Source organism: Heterodontus francisci, chromosome 37, assembly GCF_036365525.1.
Source record: "Heterodontus francisci isolate sHetFra1 chromosome 37, sHetFra1.hap1, whole genome shotgun sequence".
Lineage (NCBI taxonomy): Eukaryota > Metazoa > Chordata > Chondrichthyes > Heterodontiformes > Heterodontidae > Heterodontus > Heterodontus francisci.
In genome coordinates, this window is record NC_090407.1 from 16,078,678 (window position 1) to 16,101,340 (window position 22,663).

Here is a 22,663-nt window from a genome sequence, read left to right on the forward strand (position 1 = left end):
TTTTCAGATGGATGCTAGGAATAAACAGAATTAGTTTATGGCGTGAATATTGGGTAGGGAAGGGAGACAAAGGACTGGCTTTGTGAAACAGCATTGTTTGGGGGAGAGTGATAGACCTGAGTTTAACTTAATTAGTGAAGACATTGCTATGGAAATTTACTCTTTAGAAAATGACTATTTCCAGAATTCAGAGCAGTGAATGTTTTCATCAGAATAGAAACTGATCAATTTTCTTTTAAAATATTATTGGGCTCATCCTCCTCAGCTCCCCTTCTTGACAGGGAATAGCAAATAACATTTAGATATATGCCCTATCAGTTCTTTCCTTGGGCTTGAGGGTGGTAGTTTCTTTAATAAAATGGTCTGGGGGAGAAGAACCTCTCTCTGCATGTTGTTTCACTTTTACTGGCTGACTTTTCTGGTTGCGGTTTGAGTTGTTGGTCCCTCCAGTTCATGCACACAGTGTTCTGAATCATTGGCATGTGTCCAAGTCTCTTATGTTGCAGAGCCAAGTAAAGAATGCATCACAAAAATTGTGTTTTAGCTTACATAATTGCTTTAGTAACTCAGAGGACTGATTGTTCATACATGAGAGAATGTGCCATGGGCATATGTGCTGCTCACATGAGTTGTCGTTCATTATTTGTTGCAATTTCATACACCACTCCTCTGTTCGGAATACAGGAACAGGAGTAGGCCATTCAGTCCCACGGACCTGTTCTGCCATTTAATTAGATCATGGCTGATCTGTAACTTAACTCCATCTACCCGCCTTGGATCCGTAACCCTGAACAGTTGGCTGTGTGGGTTAGTTCATCATATAGTGTGCCTCTAAACCATGTATCAAGAGTGTCCAGTTTCAATCCATGTTGTGTTGTGCTGTTTTAGCCAATATTATTTGGAGCAGCAATTGTGGCATTATAATTGGCCTCAGTATCCTTGGCCTAAGGAAAGGAAAAATCACCTAGGTTTCCTGCTTTTTACTGAAACTTTTAGAACATACAGGGTAGACATCCGGTGAAACAGCATCTGGCTTCATTGTAAAGTTCTTTGCAATGGAATAACCTGCTGACATGTTCAGGCATTCACTTTGTCCACTTGAGTACATTACTAGAGGGCTGCCAGCAGATAGGAAACTATACCCTGGTACAATTCTGTACTTTAGCAGATGAATGAAGAAAACGGGAGATGAAGGGTGGGGAGGTGGTGGAACAGTGGGACTCAATCTCATATTTCAAATGTCTGCTTCAATAATATATGAGATCAAAAGAAATGTTCAGCATTAGTACTTTTTTCTTTAATGTGCACTGCACACATCTGGACTGTACAACATAATTAAACTAAACCAGTATAAAATCCCAATTGGTTAAACTTGCTGAGTAGAATTAACGAATTCCACAATTCCAACAAAATTAGCTAAGCCCCTACCCAACCTATTCCAGTATGGCTATGATACTGGCACATACCTGGAAATGTGGAAAATAGCCCAGTTTTTTCGATCAATGAAAAGCAGGACAAATCTAACCCAGCCGATTACCACCCTATCAACTAAAGGCCTGCTCAAGTCACAAAAAAGACCCGACCCTAACCCGACGGAACCAAATGGGACCCGAGCCCGACCTGGCCCAAGTCCCTCCATTTTCCACCCCCCGAGCCCAACCCGACCACCGCACTGTTCCCTTTACTTACCTTCCAACTCCCAATCTGCTGGAAGCTGCAGCATGAGCGTGATGATGTCATAGAGACGTTCACTGCGTAGACTCAGAGTTTCCCTGCTTGACGTCCCGGACTCGCAGCTCAGGTAAGTTTTTAACTTTTAGCACTTACCTTGCAGTGTATGTCCGGCCCAACCCGGACCCGGCCAGACCCAAGCCCGAAGGCCAGACACAGAAGAGCAGCCCGACCCGACCCGAATCCAACACATGTCGTCGGGTTCGGGTCGGGTAGCAGGCCTTTACTATCAACCTCCTCCGAATCATCAGCAAAGTGATAGAAAGAGTCATCAGTAGTGCCATCAAGTGACATCTACTCATCAGTAACCTGCTTGTTGGTGCTCAGGCCAGGTTCCACCAGAACCGCTTTACGCCAGACCTCCTTATAGTGTTAATCCATACATGGACGCATTAGCTGAATGCCAGAGGAGAGGTGAGAGTAATTGCTGTTGACATTGGGGCAACATTTGATTAAATATGGAACTAAGGAGCCCAGGCAATTCAGAGGTCAGTGGGGGTCTTTGGGCTGGAGATCATACCTGACACACAAAAAAGTGATGACACCAGTAATGGTGAATACTGAGAGCTTCTCCACAGAGAAAAAGCGAAAGTGTGGGATGGTTTCAACAACATTGCAGTTGAGCACTTTCTACTGGCCTTTTCAAGATTGGAGTACTCCAAGGAATTGTCCTGTCAACCTGTTTGCTCAGCCAGGAACTGGTGCAGGAAAATAAGAGGCTTATGGGAGGAGCCATTTTAAATCTTCAGCTCAAAAAATTGAAATAATAGCCATGAGTACTCTGGGGTCCAGAACTGTTTGTGACATTTAAGAACATAAAAATAAATGAACTTCTGTTCTAGAATGAGCAGAGAAAAGTTGTGCCCTATGTGCTGTGATGTGGGAATATTGAACAATCTCATTTACCCAGCAATCTTTTTCATGTGGATTAGCAACCAGCTATACATTTTGAGAATTGCATCAGCATTTCTGCATAGCAAAATATACGGACAAGAATTTTCTATTTTATTGTGCATTGTTCTGATCTATTTGATACTTCATTCCTGGATTGTCATTAGAAATGTGTCATGGGGAATAAGTAGTGTAAAATTTGGTACAAGTTACAGCATATATATCTTCTGTATCTTTGCTTTCACTAGTTTTCTTTGCCAGTATTTCTCCCCTCTTTTTTCTTTTTTTTTCTTCCTTCCACTCCCTCTTGTAAAATCACTGACTCCTTGAGGTATAGTTCCAAAGGCACCAGCCTGTACCTTGCCCAAGTAGTTATTCTTCATGTGTGAGTCTTTACAGTGAGTGTAAGCAAACTTACAATCATGGGGATATTGCATCCAAGCCTAACCTTATCCTCATACAGTTGGCGCACACATGCACTTCCACCAGGGATTGCTAGATAGCGATTGGATAAGATTCATGCTTAGACGATTTTCTTTCTCTAAACAAGGGCCACTAAGGCCATTTGTAGTGCTCCTTCCACTTCTCCAGTTTAGCCCCTCTCAATCCAACAAAGTTTGAGGATTGGACTTGACAACTTCCTTTTCTGCATAGCAGAGCTACTCACTGTTTAAACTTGTTGGGTCATCATGGGAGTCGTAACCAATTTTATATTACTTCAATGTATAGGGAATGGCTTGTACAGTTTGTGACTTCCATTTATTAAACTGAAACAGCAGCCATATAATTAGGTGAGTAGTTTATGTCTGATGGGATCTACCACATTACCATTTTACCAAATACTGCAAAAACATCCCTTGAACACTGCCTGTCATTTGATATTATCTCACTGTGGATGCTTAAATCATAAAGATTGTTTCATATAAATGAAAGTTCTCTCTTTTTATTTACATGATTCCAGCAACCAGTCGTGAAGGATTTTAAAATGTCAGTTGTGTGTGTGCTGTGCATAGTCTTAAAGCAGCAGAAGCACAACCTTGACATTCAAAATAACTTTTTCTGGGGTGCTTGTGACATCATCTATATGATTTGATTGTGTCACAGACTTACTGTTCGATGTCTGTTGTTTCATACATAACCCAACCCACCAGGCAGAAAACTGACCAGATCATGGCCAGCACCAGTTTTACATCCCATCTGAATTTGCTCTCCATTGACTTCAGTGGAGACTAAAATCACCTGGGGCTGAACTTTGTACTGTGGGCGGGGCTGCCGGTGCCAGGCCAAAAAGACGAACTCTGCCTCTGCCTTTTTGTGCCCCCCCACCACGGAGCGATTTTCGGTCTTTTCGATTCACTGTTTTAGGAGGCGGGATCCCCGCCCCTTTAAAGATTTTAGCGGGCTTGGGATCCCACCTCCAAGAGCTGGCTTCCAATGAGAGGGCCAGCAGCTCAGCAGCATTGACAGCGCCACCAGGAGTGGTGGCCACTGCTGGGACTGTGCCAAGAAGAGAGGATGCCATGGGAGCAGGCCACCCTCGTAACCAGGTAAGTAGGGCCAAGCAGGCCCCAGCAAGGCAGGGGGAGGGGGTGGTTGGTGAGGGCAGAGGCGAGGGTTTTGCCATGGGGGCGGCCATTGCTTCTGGCTGGGGTGAGGTTGGTCCCTTCATGGGCCACAGAGTGCCCGAAGAGAAGGCCTGCTTCTCCAACTCACCCCGGGCCCACACAGACTGCCAAGGATAACCAGCCAGTCTCCTCTCGCAGCGGAGGATCCACCTGCCAGCAGTAGTGGAAAGAGACCCTTGATTGGTCACTTAAGTGGTTCAATTGGCCTCTGGCGGGAAGGCCGTCCTCCACCTTTCCCACCACTGGTAAAATAGCATGGTGACAGGAGGATGACAGGCATGCCAATCCTGCTTCCCTTGCCATTTTACCCACACCCCTGGCTCCCCTCCCTGACTACCCAGCCTGTTTCCAGACGGCTGGTAAAAGTCAGCCCAATGTGTGGTATATCTGAGTGTCTCTAATTGCTCGCTGACCTACATTGGCTCCCAGTTAAACAACAACTCAATTTTCAAATTCTTGTCCTTATTTTCAAATCTCTCCAGGGTTTCGCCTCTCCTTATCTCTGTAATTTCCTCCAGCCCACAATAGTCCAAGATATCTGTGCACTGCTAATTCTAACCTCTTGAGCCCCAATTTTAATCACGCCACATTGGCAGCTGTGCTTTGAGCTACCAAGGCCCTAAGCTCTGATAAGTGGCAAGTAATATTTGCACCTCACAAGTTTCAGGCAGCAACTATCTCAAACAAGAGAGAATCTAATCATCTTCCCTTGCCATTCAATGGCAATACGACCGTTGAATCTCCCACTATCAACATCCTGGGGGTTACCATTGACCAGAAACTGAACTGGAGTAGCCATATAAATACCATTGCTACAAGAGCAGGTCAGAGGCTAGGAATCCTGAGGCGAGTAACTCACCTCCAGACTCCCCAAAGCCTGTCCACCATCTACAAGGCACAAGTCAGGAGTGTGATGGAATACTCTCCATTTGCCTGGATGGGTGCAGCTCCAACAACAGTCAAGAAGCTTGACACCATCCAGGACAAAGCAGCCCGCTTGATTGGCACCCCATCCACAAACATTCACTCCCTCCACCACCGACACAGTGGCAGCAGTGTGTACCATCTACAAGATGCACTGCAGCAACTCACCAAAGCTCCTTAGACAGCACCTTCCAAACCCGTGGCCTCTACCACCTAGAAGGACAAGGGCAGCAGATGCATGGGAACACCACCACCTGCAAGTTCCCCTCCAAGCCACACATCATCCTAACTTGGAACTATATCGCTGTTCCTTCACTGTCGCTGGGTCAAAATCCTGGAACTCCCTTCCGAACAGCACTGAGTGTACCTACCCCACATGGACTGCAGCAGTTCAAGGAGGCGGCTCACCACCACCGTCTCAAGGGCAATTGGGGATAGGCAATAAATGCTGGCCTAGCCAGCGATGCCCACATCCCATGAACGAGCAAAAAAAAATCTCCTGTGAAGCACCTTGGGACATTTTATTATGTTAAAGATGGTACATAAGTACAAGTTATTTTTGTTATATCTGAGGTTGTTGTATCTCTAATTGTTCTGGCAAATAGCTATTGCATTTCAAATAATTAAACAATTGTTCAGTTCTCACTTTGCCAAACCTATGAGTTCCAAAACATTTTAACCTCTGAAAGTACACATATCAATTTCTGTGTTTGTTCCAGGCCCAGTTGAGGTTTTGGCTTTGTGAGCTGTGTACTTTAATCGTAGAGTAAATGGTACACACACTTTGCAGCTGCAGCTTGGAGACTGTTCAGATTCAGTAGAGCCTTGCCAGGTCCCTCCTTTTTATCAGCCTCAGCTTTGTAGTGTTCCCACACAAGGGTTGCCAAATAAAACTGGAGAGAGAAAAAAGAGCTTTCTCGAAAGAATCCACAGTCCTGGTTTCGACTGGTCTCGGCCCTTGGCTCTTTGCCAATACAACAAGGGTTACAGCATTAGTGCTGATAGTACTGCTTGGCTCTTCCTTTCCACACCAAGATGAGGGAGCTGGCAGACAACCAATTTCATCTTACTGAGGCTGCTGTTGCTGCTATAGCTGCCTTGAAACTTTTGGGAGCATTGTCTGTCACCCACACCACTCCTTTGGGTCAACTTTATTATATTTACACTAACAGAATTGCCCTCCCCAAAGTGGAAAGGGCACCATACGTACGAGACCCATTACGCATGCCACTAGTCTGTTTGGAATTCAGCATCACATATTTGGATCAGAATGTGTTGGAGACTGGGAATTGTAATTTACAGCTCAAGCATGCTTTGTGAAATACAGTCTGAAACTCAAATGCAGACAAAAAAATCTGTAGGATTTTGCCTAAAAAGTTTAGATAATTGGCTTGTCTTACCATGTACAACAGGTACATTTCAAACAAAGTATACCTGCACAGTGGTTAACAATTTAAACCAATGTAGAAACAATGTTTTTTTTAAAGTGTCCCTGCAGTTTACTTCCATCCTCTCTGATTCATCCTCAGATTTGATCCATGACTGCCAGCTGCCCTTCAGTGCCTAACCCAAGGAGTCATTCTTCATGTGTGAGCCTTGGCAGGCTACTTGACTGTGTGAGGCAGGGGGAGGGGCGGGTGTCAGATCATAGCGTGAACCTGACCTCATTCAATGTACACATAGTGGCTTTTCCAAGAACAGTGCAAACCATAGCTAATTTTCTTCCTCTTCCGAGCCCAGTAGTTCAGAGGCTAATTTAGCACCCAGACTAATAGTGGCCCAAGTTGAAGTCAGTTAACTGAGTGTAGACTGGGAGTCAGAGCTGAAACTTACCTGATGTGTATAACTGAGTATAACATTGAACAGTACATTTACCCACTAAGCTATAAGATGAGCTGCAGTTTCTTTTGAGAGCCAGTCTTTTAAACTATGAAGTACAATTTATCCAAATAAGACAGCAATTTTGCCCCTTAATGAAAAATTACTTTAAAAATTCTATAGTGGAGCTGAATTTTATAAGCCCTCCGACATGGGGGTCGTGACGGAGGGGGGGGGGGGGGCCTGGAAAATATTTCCAGGAGAGAGCTGCCACGTGCCTCAATGCCGTGAAGGCCCTGCCGCATTTTTTTTATTTGTGTGTGGGATATGAGCGTCGCTGGCAAGGCCACCATTTATTGCCCATCCCTAATTGCCCTTGAACTGAGTGGTTTGCTAGGCCATTTCAGAGGGCATTTTTAAGAGTCAACCACATTGCTGTAGGTCTGGAGTCACATGTAGGCCAGACTAGGTAAGGACGGCAGATTTCCTTCCTTAAAGGACATTAGTGAACCAGATGGGTTTTTACGACAATCAAAAATGCTTTTAATTACTAGCTTTTAATTCCAGATTTATTAATTGAATTCAGATTTCACCATCTGCCATGATGGGATTTGAACCCACGTCCCCAGAACATTAGCCTGGGTTCTGGATTACTAATCTAGTGACATTACCACTATGCCACCACCTCCCCTCAAACTAATTTTACTGGCAGCAGCAGCAAGGCCTTGGTGCACCATCCTGCCGCTTGGCAGCAGAGCCTTCATTTAAATATTTAAATAAATGTAAATACATGCAAAAGCACTTATCTTGTCCCGACGGCCATCCCATGCCGATATCCAGCCGATGGCCGGAACTCTCACGCCTTCGGATCTCCATTCGGAGATCCGAGGCGTAACACTGGTGGGGAGGGGGAAGAGTGAATTTCGGGGGAGGGAGATGCAAAACACAACGCGATTGATTGCGGGGATGGTGGGAAGGGGTTTAGGGTCAAAGGGAATAAAGTTCTGCGGCGAATGGTCATGAGTGAAAACGTACTTTTTTGGGGGTGATAGGACAAATAATAAATGGTTTATTCATTGTGGGGTTGGGAGAGGGGATTGGAAGTGTGTGTATAATTTTATTTTAATCTTTTGCCAAACCTGTCACTTTAAAAGTTAAAATGATCTGTCAGGGCTTGAAGCCCTTTAAAAATGATGCTGACGCCTGCGCGGTGGCACCGGATGCCATTGCCAAGGACGAAGCGCCCGCCCCTTCTACATCATCAGGGGTGGGCAGTCCTCCCCTTCCATGTGAATGAGTTGCCACACGAAATATCATGGTGCCTCTGCGGCGCACATCTCACCCTGCTCCATGCACTTTTTGAAGCTCGCTGCCGTAATAAAATTCAGCCCTTGAACACAAAATCTAGGCTCAGATTTCACTGAGGGAGTACTGCACCTTTGGGGGTGCCATCTTTTGGATGAGGTGCCTGCCCTCTGGGGTGGACATACAAAGATCCTGTTGTAATATTCAAAAAGAGCAGGGGTGTTCTGCTGGTGTCCTGGCCTACTTTTGTCCCTCAACCATTAAAACAGATATTGGTTCATTGGTTTGTGCAACCTTGTTGTGTGCAAATTGGCTAATGTCATCACAACAGTGACTTCACTTTGAATGTACTCAATTGGCTGTAAATTTTTGGGTCGCCCTGAGGTTGTGAAAAAAGTTATATCAATGCAAGTCCTTTCCTTTAATGTGTATATGTGATATCCCTTTTAGATAACATATATTTAAATAGCACTGATGGTAACATTACATTGGTGTAAAAGCTACTGATCTTAAGTTAGAACATTTTTAAAAAAAGACTACAAATGCAAGCACAAACAGTTTTTACTGTTTGCTGTTTCTTTAATCCTGAGAAGTATGTGGCTGCTTTTCCAGATATTTACTAGAATGGCAACAATACATTGGGATTTTATACTGGGATGAAAACAAGGTGACAAGAGTGTACCACAAAAGCTTATGGTGAGAGCTTTAATAAAATTATGTTGGCTGAAATGATTACACTGCGAATGTTCACAAAGGTTACAGCACACTTAGCTTTTAAGTGATGCTTGTCTGCTACAGTCAACAAGAAAATAATTGCATCAAAAATGTGCAACTGTCAACAGTATAATTCGGTGATCTGATAAAATAGTTTCTGGGATATTTAATTACAAAATAATGTACCCCTAATTCCGTTGTGTATCATGGATCAGCTACCCTAATTGTTAACTCAGTTTTATTACAGTGCCTCTGGTACTTTAAGCCTGCAGTTATGCTGCCACTTTAATGTCAATATAAAGTGGTTTTGGGTACATATCGATGTGAGACTGGCAATGCAGCTGGGATGGATGTCAGATCTTGATCTTGTGCCCGCGTTCCCTCAAGTCAAGTAAGAGGCCTTCTCTGAGAAGGCATCTGACACCAATTTGAGTTTGCACCAAAGACAATATAACGCAAGACTAATGCAAAGCTGCATTTTATAAGTACCGATACACCCAAGAGCTTTTAAGGCTTTGTTCTTGTTCTTTGGCCTCCTTGTCTCGAGAGACAATGGTTAAGTGCCTAGAGATGGTCAGTGGTTTGTGGAGCAGCGCCTGGAGTGGCTATAAAGGCCAATTCTAGAGTGACAGACTCTTCCACAGGCGCTGCAGATAAAATTGATTGTTGGGGCTGTTGCACAGTTGGCTCTCTCCTTGCACTTCTGTCTTTTTTCCTGCCAACTGCTGAGTCTCTTCGACTCGCCACGCTTTAGCCCCGCCTTTATGGCTGTCAGCCAGCTCTGGCGATTACTGGCAACTGACTCCCACGACTTGTGGTCAGTGTCGCAGGACTTCATGTCGCGTTTGCAGACGTCTTTAAAGCGGAGACATGGACAGCTGGTGGGTCTGATACCAGTGACAAGCTCGCTGTACAATGCGTCCTTGGGGATCCTACCATCTTCCTTGCGGCTCACATGGCCAAGCCATCTCAAGCGCTGCTTGCTCAGTAGGGTGTATATGCTGGGGATGTTGGCCGCCTCGAGGACTTCTGCGTTGGAGATATGGTCCTGCCACTTGATGCCAAGGATTCTCTGGAGGCAGCGAAGATGGAATGAGTTCATACGTCGCTCTTGGTTGACATACGTTGTCCAGGACTCATAGAGCAAGGTACTGAGGATACAGGCTTGAAACACTCGGACTTTTGTGTTCCGTGTCAGTGCGCCATTTTCCCACACCCTCTTGGTCAGTCTGGACACAGCAGCGGACGCCTTTCCCATGCGCTTGTTGATTTCTGCATCAAGAGACAGGTTGCTGGTGATAGTTGAACCTAGGTAGGTGAACTCTTGAACCACTTCCAGAGCATGGTCGCCGATATTGATGGATGGAGCATTTCTAACGTCCTGTCCCAGTATGTTCGTTTTCTTGAGGCCGATGGTTAGGCCAAATTTGTTGCAGGCAGCCGAGTGCAGACACTCTTCTGTGTGGATTGTTAATGCAGCATTGTCAGCAAAGGGTTCCCTGATGAAGACTTTCCGTACTTTGGTCTTCACTCTTAGACAGGCAAGGTTGAACAACCTGTCATCTGATCTTGTGTGGAGGAAAATTCCTTCTTCTGAAGACTTGAACGCATGTGACAGCAGCAGTGAGAAGAAGATCCCGAACAGTGTAGGTGCAAGAACACAGCCCTGTTTCACGCCACTCAGGATAGGAAAGGGGTCTGATGAGGCACCGCTATGCTGAATTGTGCCTTTCATATTGTCATGGAATGAGGTGATGATACTTAGTAGCTTTGGTGGACATCCAATCTTTGCTAGTAGTCTGAAGAGACCACGTCTGCTGACAAGATCAAAGGCTTTGGTGAAATCTATGAAAGCAACGTAGAGGGGCATCTGTTGTTTGCGGCATTTCTCCTGTAGCTGCCAAAAGGAGAACTGCATGTCAATGGTGGATCTCTCTGCACGAAAGCCGCACTGTGCCTCAGGGTATCTTTAAGATCTCTTTATAAGGTATCTTTAAAATTACATAGAACTTACAGTACAGAAACAGGCCATTCAGCCCAAGCGGTCTATGTTGGTTTATGCTCCACAGAAGCCTCCTACCACCCTACTTCATCGCACCCCATCAACATATCTTTCTATTTTTTCCCTCATATGCTTATCTAGCTTCTTCTTAAATCCATCTTTGCTATTCGCCTCAACTACTCCATATGATGGCATGTTTCACATTGTTACCATTCTCTGGGTAAAGAAGTTTCTCCTGAATTGTTTCTTGGATTTATTAGTGGCCATCTTTTATTTATGACCCCTCGGGCTGGATTTTAAGAGCCCGCCGCCGATGGCAGCCTGCACGCGCGAGTCACATGCCAAAGAGCCATCACAATCACCCACGCAGCGGCTCATTTAAATAGCCAGGGTGGCCTGCCCCCTCCAATCACGTGGAGGGGGCGGGCTGTCCGTCCTCGTCAATGGCGTTGGCTGTCTGTGCGTAGGCGCTGGTGCCATTTTGAAAGGGCTGCCAGTCAATTTGAATTTTTAAAGTAGTATTCCCCCCCCAAAATTTATCACAAATTTCTAATGCCCCTTTCCCACCCCCCCAATAACAAATACATTAAGTATTTGCCCTCCCCCCCCCCAAAACACTTACCTTTTAAATCTGACCTTCCCCCAGCCCCTCGCCAGACTGCTCAAATTTAAATTTCACATCTTCCACCATCCCCGACATCCATTACGTTTATTTGACCCCGTTTCCCCCCCACCCCCACTTAGCACACTGAAAATCTTGACTTCTCCCCACTCTTCACCAGTGTCACACCAGTTTTCCCCGGACGGGGAATTGAAGGTGTGGGAGTGCCGGCCGCTTGGCCGAAGATTGCGGCGGGCCCGGAAGATTAAAGGTAAGTTGATTGAAATTTATGCATGTCATTAATTATTTCAATCCAGGTCCTGTCACCCAGCGGCGGGGGGGCCACCATGGAGCTTCGCCACTGCCTGGAGGATTGGGCCAGGCCCTCATGGCGTCAGCCTCTGTGGCGGACCGCTGCCGGCACCATCGTCTGCCTGCCATGGAACGCAATGTCGTGGGTTTGGTAAAGTCCAGCCCCTAGTTTTGGACACCCCCACAAGTGGAAACATCATCTCTATGTCAGTCAAACAAATGTTATGTCAGAATGGACTCTCCCACCCTCATTCTCCAAACATTTAGAATTGGCAACTGGGGAAAGCAAAGCTTTCAGTGAGGAATATGCAGAGCTCCTTTGCGGCTGACTCACTGCTACCTGGGTGGTTGCACAGCTAGCAGTATAATTTGATGTGCCAACTTCACATCAAACTTCAAAGGTGACAGGCAGCAGCAGTGTAACTACTTTAAATGGAAACACAATGAAACATATTAGAAGTACAGGTTATTTTCAAGCAGCTTTTATAATATCTTTGCCTCCTTGTTTTAACTTTCTTCCTATTCCTTCTGTATCACCCTTACTCCAGTAACTCTCACTATTCCCTGATATGGGGGATAAAGCAACAACAACCCCTGCCATCTGCCAGTGCTGCTCAATAACTGAGGCTACATTATTCAACATAAGTCTAAAGCACTGTGGTTTGACATATGTTCTAGGATTTTATTGTGTATTCTTAATACTTAAAAAAACAGACCCTTGAAACTCCCCTGATCGGTTTCTCAATGCACTGTGTGGTGTACCCGGTCCATATACACCAGGAAAATTCAACAAACAAAAGTCTATATGTTCTGGTATCTGTGGAACCAAAGCCCAGCATATATTATACTTTCAGCAAAGGAGGGTAGAAATTTGGGAGAGAAAAATGACTCAGCCAGCCTCAGTAATTATCCCTCCCAAGAAGCTCTGGCTGTCATCTATTTGGCATATATATATACTACCATTTGATTTTTAAGTTGCTTCCCTATACTGTCGCGTCTCACCACATTTTTTTTTAAGACAGAAGGATACAGCATCTAAGTTCTTGACTCACCCAAGACTACCATTACTTCTCTATAATTGGCTGTCTGAATTATGTTTTTATAAGGCATGCTTTCCAGTTCCAACAGATATCTGCCGGAAGATCCTTTCTGTCCTGTGCTGACTCAGTAACAAACAATAGATTCAAACAACAATAGCCATTTAATTTTTTAACATTTTTCCTGGTATCCTTGAAGACCTAACAAATAACATATTCTAGTCTTTATCCATCTTCCTGTGGACGTTATTGTCCTAACGCACCTAAATTTCTGTCTGAATATTTTTTAAATTAATTTAAATTTTTTAGCATTGATCCACATTTGTGAGAGAAATTAGTAGATTATATTTTTACTGGACACTATATGGGATTTTTATATATATATATATTTTAAAATTGCTTAAAGTAAATGTTTCCTCTTTACTGCAGCTGTGCATGTGTGTAGGTTATTCTTTTGCTCTTGGTCTCGCTCAGCCGCACAACCACTTGCTTTTGATGTGGTGTACGAACATGAACTCCTCAAGATTCCTTTAATGACTTAAATCATCACCAAATTTAGTATGTCTAGCAGTTTTGTGATGTCTGGGATGGTCCGTAGCCATTACTGCTTTGTCTATCCGGTGCTCTCAACATGAAGTACTGGAATGTTATGAGCTCTTACAGCATGTCTGAGAATGCAGTTAGTGGCTTTCCAGAGAAGAGAGGTCATGTTTGTGTTGATCCAGGCTGAACAGGAAGTCTATGTGTCAGTGTTAGAAAGACACCCTCCTCAGTAAGAAAAACTCTTAAATATGTTTTCCTCCGTTTGAAATGTTTGTAAAGGATGCAATTCCAAGTCCCCACTTTAGTACAATTACAGTAGAAGTATGTCATTAGAAATTCCTGTTATTGTATGTGGCTCAAACTCATGACTAGTGTCATGGTGGCAGATCCCATTCGAGTCAATGAAGGAATTGAAAACATAATGGGTTGAATTTTAAGAGCCCGCCACCGAAGTAGACGGCAGGCATACAGATTTGAAGCCCGCAACTACAGGGCCCACGTCGCGGAGCTGACGCGATTCCAAACGCATTGGCTCATTACGATGTCTGGGGCAGACGTCGCCCCCCACCCCCCCAGATGATGTGGAGGGAGTGCCGAGCCGTTGCCGGCAGTGGCGTCAGGCGCCAATGCACAGGCACCGGCGCCATTTTTAAAGGGCTTACAGCCCTAACTGAGCATTTACATTTTTAAAGGGCCAGTTACTGTAAAGTTTAAAAAATGAATGGAAAAGTCTTCCCATTCCCTCTCCCACCCTCTCTTGCCCCCCCCCCCCCCATGGCAATAAACTTAATTTCAGCCCTTCCCCCATCCCAAAGTTCAAACCCTTTGGCCTTTACCCCTTCCCATCATCCCCCCCCCCCCCCCCAACCAATCCAAGGAGTTTGACCCTGCTCCCCCGTCCCACACTGAGAAAAGCTCCTCCTCCCCCCTGCCTACAGGAGTCGCGCCTTGTTTCCCCGAACGGGAATTCGCCCGTTGTGGTCGGTGGCGGCCTCCTCCATTGCAATCTTCATTGCCCGCCTGCCACCCTTTCCAGTGTCGGAGAGGCTTAAAATCCAGCCCAATGAGACAATCTCCTAAAAATAATTTGACTAGTTCTGTGGTGTTGTAGTTTTCACTGCACATAACTTTAAGTTAGGGTCAATATAAAAAAAACCCTGCTTCCTGATTCTGAATTAAAGACAGGTAAGGAAGCCCCTTTTTAAAAAAAAATAATTTTCTTTCCTTCAGAACCACATTGCAAGTGTAAACACACGGAAAGTAGAAATGCCTTTTTGATTTGTTTTCTTCCTATCCAATTTTCTTTATACTTAGGAACATAGGAACAGCAATAGGCCATTCAGTATCTTGAACCTGTTCCTCCATTCATTTAGATCGTGGCTGTATCTTGACTCCATCTACCTGCCTTGGTTCAGTACTCCTAATACACTTGCCTAACAATAATCTATCAGTCTGTTTTGAAATTTTAATTTGAGCTAGCCTGAACAGCTTTTTGGGCCACAGAGTTCCAGATTTCCACTACCCTATAGGCACTGATCTGATGAAAGGTTATCGCCCTGAAACGTTAACTCTGTTTCTCTCTCCACAAATGCTGTCAAACCTGCTGAGTATTTCCAGCACTTGCTGTTTTTATTTCAGATTTCCAGCATTTGCAGTATTTTGCTTTTATTTAGCTACAGGCACTGTGTTTGGCTTAGTTATGTTTTCCTGAGTACTGGTCACCTGACACAAGTGATCATTTTCCATATGAGCGTAGATTGTGATGGTCAGTGAGCTATCCAAGGTGGAGGGCATTACAGCTGAGCCTGGCTCTGACTTCGCCTGATGTCCCGGCATATACATCTTACAGCAGGGGTGACCAGGAATTCTGGCTGAAATTGGAGCACCCTTACTGCTACCCTTCCTGACAATAGCCAAGTTAGTGCAAGACTCACAGTGTCATCCAATGTAGGAGTTGTTAAGCTAACATTTGGGTGAAAATGATACTAACTCCTTTTTAACTCTGATTCCATTTAGTGTCTCAGTCAACAGGAAGTGCAGGGAAAAACTCAGTGCATCAGTTATTCCCCAAAGTGCCATACCCTTCCCTAGTGCCCTAGCTTAAAAGCCATCAGGAAAATAAGACTGCAAGCTAGAAAATCAGACTTAGGAAGAATAGTGTGTGAAAGTATTGTTGCTGACAAAACAACCAGAGCAGTAATCCCAAGATGTAGACAGACAGATGGAATCACTACAGTGTTTACATTGTACGTTGTTTGAACAGTCTTGGCATTGGGATCTTTATATTAACCTTCTCTTATAAGCATCCTGCACTTGAGGCTTGAATAGTGTTTAATGCTGGATATGTGATGAGCTGCATCAGTCTACTACCATCTGGCTGCTCTGTCAGCACTGTGTTATTACGTATTGTATAGATATACAGATGTACATATACACATATGATTCAGGCTTCTTCGGAACATTGGTAGGCACAACCCCAGTCATTTCAGTTCCTTAGGATGTTAGGCAAGAGTGTTAAATATTGATTAAGAAGGTTTAACAAAATCAATCTCTGTCACAGCTTTAATATACATGTACCAAGTGCAATTGTGTTTTTTTTTCACCCCAAATTTTTTAGAATTCAACTGGAGACTACAGCTCACTCTTTTATGTCTTTCTGTTGGCATTTGGTTGTTGTAGGAATCCTTTTTAAGGAACAAGTAGGCAGACCTTTTAGAATCGAGGTGGATCAAATATAACATCCCTGGTAATGAAAACTTAGAACCAAGTCAATCCACTGCAGCAACTTGGTAATCCAATTCCTGAACCAGGAAAGTCCTCACTGTTGATTACCTAGCCAGTGTAGCTCACCAATAAAACTTGGAGGGGTGACCTGTCAGTGAGGGCTGTGATTCTTCCCAGTCAGATCCAGATAACTCTGGAAACAAATGCCATAATAGCTAGAGTGATCCTAATTGGGAAAACTGTTGGAAGTTTACCAATGCTCTGTATTGGTAAGCAGAATGGTTTTAACTGGGTAAACTCCAGCAGTGCCACCATGCACACTTAGGGGGATGGAAGCATTGGGTCCTCTAACTGGCACTTAAACTGTCTGAACATCATGCTGTGGGATAAAGTATACACTTTATATCGGGTAGACAGAAGCTGTGCTTACGTACATTCCTCATCTTGCTTTGGATAATGCTGATGAGTTTATGAGTATCTGCAAGTATTAGACATCCTGATTTACTAAAATAAAACTCTTTCTACTGGTATTTTGTGTTGTGGAAATTCTCGTTGACTTTAAAAAGATAAGTTGTGGAGAGAAATTTCTAGCTTGCATATTAGAAATGGCATATAGCACATGACTTTCCAATCAACAAATACCATATTACAACTGCCAGATCTGCAACTCATGGTTACAGCTGTTTGAATTGGGAGAATCATGCTATTACAATACCACGCAGTGTGTAACTGTGGTATATGTGTTCACATACTATGGACTACATTCTACAGCTGGGTTTGAGAAAATGTTGTGTGAACTTGTAAGTTAAAATTCATTTTTTGTAAAATGAGGGGATTGAAAGATATCAAAAGAATACTATCCAATTGTTGTGAAAATCAGTCAGGTAATAAGCACAGTTGCTCAGTAAGTGGAGCAGTTTTTCATGTCTGTACGGAAAAACAATAGTAGTGAAATGTCAAATCTGCAAAGTATTTACGACCCATCGCCTCAGACATTAGAACCCACTTTGTCAACAGGGTTGGATGCCGAACATCCTTTCTACTGTACTTTCTGGTTTTTTTGTATGACTCATACCTCACTCTCACAGACTGTCTGAGAAGCTAGTCTGTGAGGTCTCCGAGTGATAACAAACAACATCCACTTCTTGTGGCTTTCACTTTGAGTAAAAACCATTATCAGAACTTGTAGCCATTAGCTGTATTGCAGAGAAACGAAAAGGAAGCACCACCCTTCCCAGACTAACCACTCGCACTAGCATGGAAATATAAGATCTAGAGTTGTGGGTGTTAACCCCTTGCTGATGCACATATACGTGTATCTTTTTTATGCAAGGGTATAAGTGAAAAATATTTTGCACATTACTGATTCTACTTCGTGATAATTTAATTTCAAAAAATTGCTTTGAAGATGTTGCATGATGGAAAATTATTTTTAAAGATCAGAAGCTGTAAAAGAGATTCAGTCTTGTTTAATGGGGGCATCCTGCTACTTTGGACAAGAAATTGTAACAATCAGCAAAAGAGCAGGCTTTAAATAGTGGAATATTTCTTCTGATAAATTGATATCTTGCTGGTGATGGTGAGTTATAGCTATTGTTTAACATGTGGAAGATCCATAGCTCAGGAAAAATGTTGCTGAATGTTCAATAATGTTCAATCTTTCGCATTTCGATTTTCCCATATAGATGATAATCGTGTGAGCTATAAAATTACCAGTCATGTCAATTGAAGTATTTTATGATAATACTTTCCAAGTTCCTGCCACTGACATTTCATAGTAATAAAACTGACTCCCTTTTTCACACTCAGTCTCTTTGCAAATACTCCTTGATGAGGTGTAGTGTGGTTTAGACAGTGAGAATGTCTCTTTAAAATGCATACAAAGTGCGACGCCTTCTTCGTGACATCCCTTGTATTTAGAAGGTTGAGGGTGATCTGACAATGGTCTTTAAAATGATAAAGGAATTTGAAAGAAAAACAGAAAGTGCTGGAAATACTCAACAGGTCTGCTAGCATTTGTGAAGATAAACAAAACTGTTCTGACGAGAGGTCATAACCTGAAACATTAACTCTGTTTCTCTCACACAGATGTTGCCGGACCTGCTAAGTATTTCCAACATTGTCGGTTTTTAATCTCAGATTTCCAGAAGCTGCAGTGCTTTGCTCTTGTATAAGTAATTTTATAGGCTAGATATAGGGAAACTGTTTCCTCTGGTCAAGGAGTCCAGAACAAGGGAACATAATCTTAAAATTAGACTTGGGCCTTTAAGGAGTAAAATCAGGAAGCACTTTTGTACACAGGGGTAGTGGAAATCTGGAACTTTATTCCCCCCTCCCCCCAAAAGACTGTGCATGTTGGGTCCGTTGAAATTTTCAAGACAAAGACTGATAGATTTTTGATGGGTGAGGATATCAAGGGACATGGAACAAAGTTGGTTAAACGGAGTTGAGGTACAGATCAGCAATGATCAAATTGAATGGCTGAACAGGCTCGAGGGACTGAATGGCCTACTTTTATTCCTATATTCCTATGCCCCCCACCTTGATGAGAACTTTCTTTTTAAAAATCAAATGCTATATTGCATAGCAAATCTAAAAATACCAGTGTCACTAAAGGGATTGTGCGACCACTGACTTGTGGAGTGGCCCATTCTCCGTTTTTGAATATGGTGGCCAAAATATCTTCAGTTTGATTATTGGAATTCTAATGAGAATCAGCAGTTTGGAATTCTAATGAGAATCAGCAGTATCTTCATTGCCTTCTAAAGAGATAATTCTCACAGGTGAAAAACAAAACCAGTGCTAACATTGTTTGCCAGTCATGCTCATTGCTGCAGAATTAATTTAAACAACAAGGTGAGACTCTGGGGATTGATCACTCCCATGCAATAAACACAATGGTGCTGAAATTCCATGGCAATCACACCAGTCTCCCATGTAACTCCAGTGAGAGACGAGCAGATCCTCAGGCAAATTGGAGAAAGGTTGTGGTTATAGTGGGAGATTGATGGAAACCCTGCAGAATTTCAACCCCAGTATATTTCCAGAGTTCTATTAAGAAAGAACTCACTTATATAGGGCATTTCCTGCCCTCAGGGTGGCCCAAAGCTCTTCACAGCCAATAAACTGCTTTTAAAGTATAGTTATTGTTTTGTAGGCAAGTGCAACAGCCAATTTGTGCGCAGTAAGAACCCACAAACAAATAAATGACTAATGTTTTGTAATAAAAAGAAGAAATGCTGGAAATACTCAGCCGGTCTGGCAGCATCTGTGGAGAGAGAAGCAGAGTTAACGTTTCGGGTCAGTGACCCTTCTTCGGAACTGACCCGAAACGTTAACTCTGCTTCTCTCTCCACAGATGCTGCCAGACCGGCTGAGTATTTCCAGCATTTCTTCTTTTTATTTCAGATTTCCAGCATCCGCAGTATTTTGCTTTTATATTAAACTGATGTTTTGTGTTGGTTAAGGGATAAATGTTGTCCAGGATTTCAGGAGAACTCTCCTGTCATGGGATCTTTTACATCCAGCTCAACAGGGAGTCGGGGTCTCAATTTAACATTTCATCCAAAGAAAGCAGCCATCACAATGCCCCCCCCCTCCCCCAATATTGCACTGAAGAGTTGAGCCTTTATTATTGCTCAAAACCTGATGTGGGCCTTTTTAGAGGTGAGAGTACTGCCACTGAGACGTCCCTTAAAATCTGCTAATGATATGGCTGGGTTTCCATTTAAAACCCCAGAGAAATGGCATAAAGACCGTTTAGACTGTTTCTCCATAAGATTCTGGGTATCTTCTGCTGAAGTTACAGAAGGGAATCAGGTCAAGCCCCGCGGACATTCAACCCTACAATTGAAAAGAAACATGCACTTTTGAAATGATTAAAAGACTGCAACAGCTTTACCAGTAACTGTCATTTTGGACTGGCCTAACATGGTGATGTTGTTATGGTAACGGCTGTCCCAAGCTGCTTTTATAAACATGCTAGCTCACATCCCTCCCCAAAGGGAAAGTAATTCGCCCTTTAACACTGGCTAACTGACATTCAGAGTGTCTTGGAAGTGAACTTTGTATTTTCCTTCAGTATGTTTTTCTGGGTGGTATCAGAGTTAGTAAACTTCTTACCATTCATTATTTTAGCACTGTGGTGTTGGATGACTTAACAAAACTATAAACTCTGTGTACGCTTACAATGAGTAAGTGTTTTGTAGCTCAGATACCTCATAAACACACACAATATTCAAAGAGGCATTGCTACTCAAAAATAAAAATGCTAGATTTTTTTTAATAATTATAACCATTAACAAACATTTTCCACTCATGGATAAATTAAATTAGAGCTCTGTGGTTAAGCTTTAAGTACTTGATGGAGTATTCATAGTTACAGTATCAAAACCTTATCATAAAGATCCAGGTTTTTAATGTGCAGTACTAGATAGAGTCAAGTGCATGATTGTATTTACACTGAGGAGTGATGACACTTTCAGCGAACGACCTTTTGAAAAGATTATCTTGCAGAGTTCAATCATAATTATGAAAGTACAGTTTTAACCCTTTGAGGATTCAGCATTTCCTGCAACGTTTTTGTTACATTATTAATTTTAATGCTTGTTCTGAGAATGTTGTAAATAATCCTGTGGCTCTGTAGGTGTTCTGGAAACGTTCTCTCTTGCTCTCCTAGAGCTGGGACTCCTGCTGGACTAAGGTTCCACAGGTGAACAAAGAACAGTACAGCACAGGAACAGGCCACTCGGCCCTCCAAGCCTGCGCCGATCTTGATGCCTGTCTATACTAAAACCTTCTGCACTTCCAGGGACCGTATCCCTCTATTCCCATCCTATTCATGTATTTGTCAAGATGCCTCTTAAATGTCACTATCATACCTGCTTCCACCACCTCCCCCGGCAGCAAGTTCCAGGCACTCACCACCCTCTGTGGAAAGAACTTGCCTCGCACATCCTCTCTAAACTTTGCCCCTCGCACCTTAAACCTATGTCCCCTAGTAACTGATTCTTCCACCCTGGGAAAAAGCTTCTGACTATCCACTCTGTCCATGCCACTCATAATTTTGTAAACCTCTATCATGCCGCCCCTCCACCTCCGTCGTTCCAGTGAAAACAATCTGAGTTTATCCAACCTCTCCTCATAGCTAATGCCCTCCAGACCAGGCAACATCCTGGTAAACCTCTTCTGTACCCTCTCCAAAGCCTCCATGTCCTTCTGGTAGTGTGGCGACCAGAATTGCATGCAATATTCTAAGTGTGGCCTAACTAAGGTTCTGTACAGCTGCAGCATGACTTGCCAATTTTTATACTCTTTGCCCCGACCAATGAAAGCAAGCATGCCGTATGCCTTCTTGACTATCTTATCCACATGTGTTGCCACTTTCAGTGACCTGTGGACCTGTACGCCAAAATCTTTCTGCCTGTCAAAAATCCTAAGGGTTCTGCCATTTACTGTATACTTCCCACCTGTATTGGATCTTTCAAAATGCATTACTTCACATTTGTCTGGATTAAACTCCATCTGCCATTTCTCCGCCCAAGTCTCCAACCGATCTATATCCTGCTGTATCCTCTGACAATCCTCATCACTATCCGCAACTCCACCAACCTTTGTGTCGTCCGCAAACTTACTAATCAGACCAGCTACATTTTCCTCCAAATCATTTATATATACTACAAACAGCAACGGTCCCAGCACTGATCCCTGCGGAACACCACTAGTCACATCCCTCCATTCAGAAAAGCACCCTTCCACTGCTACCCTCTGTCTTCTATGACCGAGCCAGTTCTGTATCCATCTTGCCAGCTCACCTCTGATCCCGTGCGACTTCACCTTTTGTACCAGTCTGCCATGAGGGACCTTGTCAAAGGCTTTACTGAGGTCCTTTTAGACAACATCCACTGCCCTTCCTTCATCAATCATCTTTTGTCACTTCCTCAAAAAACTCAATTAAGTTAGTGAGACACGACCTCCCCTTCACAAAACCATGCTGCCTCTCGCTAATAAGTTCATTTGTTTCCAAATGGAAGTAAATCCTGTCCCGAAGAATCCTCTCTAATAATTTCCCTACCACTGACGTAAGGCTCACCGGCCCATAATTTCCTGGATTATCCTTGCTACCCTTCTTAAACAAAGGAACAACATTGGCTATTCTCCAGTCCTCTGGGACCTCACCTGTAGCCAATGAGGATACAAAGATTTTTGTCAAGGCCCCAGCAATTTCTTCCCTTGCCTCCCTCAGTATTCTGGAGTAGGTCCCATCAGGCCCTGGGGACTTATCTACCTTAATGCTTTGCAAGACGCCCAACACCACCTCCTTTTTGATAACGACATGACCCAGACTATCTACACTCCCTTCCCTAGACTAATCATCCACCAAGTCCTTCTCTTGGGTGAATACTGATGCAAAGTACTCATTTAGTACCTCGCCCCT

The 22,663-nt window shown here is 43.5% G+C and overlaps 1 protein-coding gene across 2 annotated transcripts in view; it reads left to right on the forward strand.

Annotated features, from left to right (window-relative positions):
- skia (v-ski avian sarcoma viral oncogene homolog a) overlaps positions 1-22,663 on the forward strand; it is a 221,509-nt gene that overhangs the window by 163,385 nt on the left and 35,461 nt on the right. The window lies entirely within an intron of this gene.